The 4,809-nt window shown below is 45.4% G+C and overlaps 1 long non-coding RNA gene and 1 pseudogene across 2 annotated transcripts; both read right to left on the reverse strand.

Annotated features, from left to right (window-relative positions):
- Positions 1-305: 305 nt before the first annotated feature.
- On the reverse strand, positions 306-3,504 carry LOC147616916 (F-box/kelch-repeat protein At5g60570 pseudogene; annotated as a pseudogene). Its single transcript, XR_015262362.1, has one exon. The product of XR_015262362.1 is annotated as an F-box/kelch-repeat protein At5g60570 pseudogene (transcript).
- LOC147616917 (uncharacterized) lies at positions 306-3,902 on the reverse strand. The gene is made up of 2 exons (XR_015262363.1): positions 3,498-3,902; positions 306-715 (listed from the first exon to the last, which is right to left on the reverse strand). It is a non-coding gene; the product is annotated as an uncharacterized LOC147616917 (long non-coding RNA).
- Between the last annotated feature and the right edge of the window lie 907 nt (positions 3,903-4,809).

The raw sequence follows: 4,809 nt of genomic DNA on the forward strand, positions 1-4,809 counted from the left end.
CACACTTGTGCTTCAACATTCATGTCCAGTCACACAAACATGCTCCTCATTCATCCATGTCCACACAAGCAAGCGCACACCATGCAACCGTGCTCGTGGCCTTGCCCACATGATAAGCTTGCTATAAGGAGAAAAGGGGTTTAGCTCGCAGCACCACTACATTCAGCAGGGCACTATGGTGCCACAAACACACCACCTCAATCTTGACAGGAAGCTACAACTGTCATTTACTAACAAAGTTTGATTCAAAAGCCAACTCAAAACAAGACTTAGCTGGCAGATATATCTCCAATAACACATTAATGTAAACAAAGGCTATCGTTACACAGAATTTGAATACAATCCAATGGCAGTCTGAGAATACAAGAACTTACGCAGAGTACGAGGCAGCACCTTAAAGTGTACAACTTTCAACCTGCCATTCTGCGCCAGTGCACTGCCATGCACCACTCTTATCACGACAAATGAGTCTGTCGACCAAGGGAAAAAGGTTCCCGCATAAGAGTATGGTACTTCTGCGACATTAATAACTCGTGCACAGAAAATCTAGCCAAACTATCTTTGCCACGATTCTCAGAAGAAAGAACAAGCCACAAAGTAGGCATATAAGGATAACATTGTGCTGAAAATACACCAACGAAGGCAGTTCGAAGCTTGACCACTACTAGCTGCATTACCCTTACACCAAGTGGTAAGATTATATAACACGGTCCATCTGTCAATACACACACACAAGCATATAACTGTTCAAGAAAAGAGTAGTCCTGCTCTCGCACTCATGCAAGTACATTGAGAAAGTCAGCGTAGGCAGCGTACGTACTCCTGGCCACTCGCATCTTATGCTGCACTTGAGCAGGGAGAAGTCCAGGTCTCAGTTGAAGAAAGAGAAATTTAGTTAGCATGCGCTGAGAGACTGAGAAGTGCAATATTTTGAAATATGAAGGTCTTCTAGATAGGCTATTTAGTATACACATCATAAAACTCTGCATATAGCAGAAATTAAACCTGTCTGCAGGATGGAGGCAACATGAGTTCCATGGCTGTATGATAGAAATTCAGAAGGAAAAAGAAAAGCAAATTTTCTGATATGCAAATAGTGAGATGCTCTTTTTTAAAATACCTCCACACTGCCCCTTCTTTTGCAATACTCCAACACACAATTTCAGAGTTGTTAGCCTTGTAGTTTATCCCAAGGCTATTAATAAAAATAGACAGTTGACACGGACCTTATCCTGTCCCTACAACAGAAAGTATATGATAAAAGAGAACCTTTCAAAGAGAGAAAGCCCTCGAATAATCAGCAGGCCATTACAGCACAGTTAAACAGAAAGCTGTTTGTTCCTCTCTCCCTGTGACAAAGGACTTGCCATTCTGGTACTGTGGCAGCAGGTCTTGGCTGCCAGCAACAGGCAGCAATGCCCGCCATATCTCCCATAACAAACAACCTATCTCCGAGAGCTTTGAAGGCAACACCCCATCCGTTACGAAGATCTGCCCGGACAGGCAAGTAACCTAAATTCCTCCACGTGTTAGTATGCTTGTCATACATTTTAAGGATATTGGTAGTGTTTTCTATGGCATACAGCTGGTTATTTACAACTGCTACCAAAGGAGGAGAGGGCTCAAACGTGTCCCTACGAGAAGCCTCTGGTGCAAAATACATGTTTTCGATGGTTCTCCATGTCCCTGTGATAGGATTGTATTCTTCTCCACTCATGATTGGTTGGTGGTGAGCATCTCTTCCACCAATGACATAGAATTTTCCATCCATGAAAAACCCTGAGCATTTATGCCTAGGTATTGACATGGGAGGTAAGGGCTCCCATTGGCCAGACAACGAATTGTATCTCTCTGCACTCTTCAACAATTTCAAGGGGCCTAGTTGATCACTATCCTCATCAGGACCAAACCCTCCGGCAACAAATGCAAACTCACCACAGCTTGCAGAGGCAAAAAGACAGCGGGGGTTCACCATAGCCGGACCTTTTTCCCAGCTATTCGTAACAAGATCATACCTGTAGTAGACGAACTCAAAAGCCTCCCTGCCCAGCCACAACACGTGTGTGCCAGCAGAGAGAGACTCCCGGTCGGACAGATCGAAAGCGGGGTTCACATTTGCAGGGGGCAAGCTCTTCCAGACGTTGCGGCTGGCATCATAAGCTGTCCAGCCTCCTGGACCACTGGCGTAGATGAAGACCCAATGCTCAACAACCCCATAGCTGCGGCGGAGCTTGAAGATGAGGCGGCTTTTGACAAGATCTCTGTACTGTCTACCTACCATAGCCAGTCTACCAAGATCAGAGAGAGGGACAGAAGCAAGGCACCTGAGCGCTGTTTCATCATCGAGACCAGGCAAGAAAGCCTGCTGCTGATCCGTGTTGCTGTCGTTGTTGGAATGACAAGCCGTCTTCCTTGCAGCCTCTTTCACGGCAGTGGTTGCAGTTTCTGCACACGCATTCACAAACTTCCTCTCGGTCTCGTTGCCACGTCCAGTCCTTAACCTCTTGCTTCCTTCTGCAACATCTTTCAGAAATCTTCTAGGGTTCGCAGCTAAAGATTTGCTAGATCTTACTTCTGGCACTGCAAATCTTGTGAGGTTTCCCTCTGCCTTCGCGAACTCTATAGCGCTTTCCTCTGCCTCCTCTAATATTTTATGATTTTTCTCTGCCTCTGCGAATCTTCTAGGTTTTTCCTTTGCCTCTGAGGACCTGCTAGCCTCTGCTGATCTGCTAGGGTCTTCCTCTGCACCTGCTGATCTGCAAGGGTTTGCCTCTGCCTCTGCAAAGCGGCTAAGCTCTGCTTCTGCCTCCGCCAAGCTGCTAAATGTTGCCTCTACCTCTGCCTCTGGAGGCTCTAAAGGGTCTGAATCTGCACCTGCAATTTTGCTTGGGTTCAACTCTACCTCTGCATATCTTAACTTGCTATCGGTCTCTGAAAAGATGCAAGGGCTTGCTTCTGCCTCTGCAAGTTGGCTAGGGCCGGACCATGCCTCTCCAAGTTCGCTAGAGCTCGACCATGCCTCTGCAAGTTCGTTGGGGTTTGCCCCCAACGCAGCAGATCTGCTAGGGTTCGCCTCTACGATGTGAGGAGGAGCTTCAGCACGGCAGGTCTTGTAAGAAGACCAGGAGAGCAGACAAGGGGCTTCCTCGCCGTGGGAGGGGAGGTGCCTAAGGAAATGGCGCACAGGAAGCAGGCAACCTTGGCCGTCGCGCATGGTGGAAACCCTAAAAAGAGGAGGCCAAAAAGGCAAGAGGGGAGGGGAAGCCTGGGTGGATGGTGAGCAGAGGCAAGGCCATAGACAGTGTTTGTGTCTTTTGGGTTGTGAAAGCAGAAACCATATGCGTAGGTAGCTCCCCAGGAGCTAACCCAAGAGTGGGCGAGCTGTTGTGCAGTGCAGTAAACTAGAGTGGGAATCTATCAAATTGTACGAAGAATGAGAAATGAAGCAAAGACCTCAGAAAGAAAGATTTCAACCATAGCCGTGCCCAATTATTTACCTTGACATATAGGGCCAATGGGTCACTTGATTTCACTTGGGACTAGGTTTGCTTTTGGATGGCTGTCATGCTCGTTTTTGGGCATTTTCGTCGCCTGTTCTTGTAAAATTATTTTTGGGCATTTCTATCGTCAAATACTTCAAAAATTATCACATCCCTGACAAAAAAAAAAAACAAGGAAATCCTTCAAAACGCATTGTTTTTACTCCTTGCAGCATAACCCTGCTTGAGACCGTAGGCTTAGGCCGGTGTGGAGGTGGCTCCCACCATTTGTATGGCCTCCTTAAAATAGTTCCCAGCATTATGGCCTCTTGGTTCAAGAGAAGCGAAGAAAACAATCCCTACTTTAATAAAGGAGAGATGAGAACTAAAAGCCAATAATTACATGCTAAAAAGTCCTCGCATCGATACCATATTTAGGGCTCGATTGTGTCATATAGCCACTGTTTAGAATCGAGGCTCTGCTGAGGCATGGTATATTGTCAACAAGTCTTCGGCATTGCAATGCTTTGTTCATGTGAGAACACCATTGAGAGAAATAGAAGCCGCCAACATGCAATGCCTTGTTCAAGTGACCGTAGCACCATTGAATTTGGATGAGCTAGCATGACTGCCTGCCTTGGAAGGAGAAGTTTTTCTTTGAGGTTCAACTTCTCTCACCATTTCTCTTTTGAACATTTATCCTTGAGCTCCTACGAGCAAGAAAAGGTGTTTGATGGCTTAGATCTATTCACACAACTTTATCTCACAAACCTAAACATGTTCATGGTTATGCTCACCCAGTATACAAGGTGCCATTTTTTTCTTGCATGGCCTACACTCATTCACAATGTAAAACGTAGTAGCACTCACATGTGAGGGGTAACTTGTTCATGGCCACATCCAATGAATGTGCAAGTACAAACAAGTAGGTAGGTTAGGATTGGTGGAGGGGATCTAGCTTGTCAATGTCTCATTTGTTTTGTTCTTATTGTGCTTTAACAAGTCAACATCAATGGGTGCTCTCTCATCATACAAATAGGAATTGGTTAATTTCAGAAAGGGGTCCTATTACTCAAGCAATAGCAATCACACCCTTAAGCTAGCCATTACTTGCAATGACAATATCTCCTTACATGTCCTTGGCCTTGTTAATCATTTGGCTAGTTACAAACTACCTCCACTAGTAGTTTGTGAGATTCATAAATATTAATAAATTGTTATGGTGGCCCTAAATGAGTCCCTATACTTTAGAGTTGATTGCCTACACATGTATAAATTCTACAAGGTTGGTCATTGTGGGGTCCAAGGATGGTCACTTGTAGCCATCTAG

This window comes from Cibotium barometz, chromosome 37, assembly GCF_041138505.1.
Source record: "Cibotium barometz isolate CiBa-2024 chromosome 37, ASM4113850v1, whole genome shotgun sequence".
In the NCBI taxonomy this organism is placed as follows: Eukaryota; Viridiplantae; Streptophyta; class Polypodiopsida; order Cyatheales; family Cibotiaceae; genus Cibotium; species Cibotium barometz.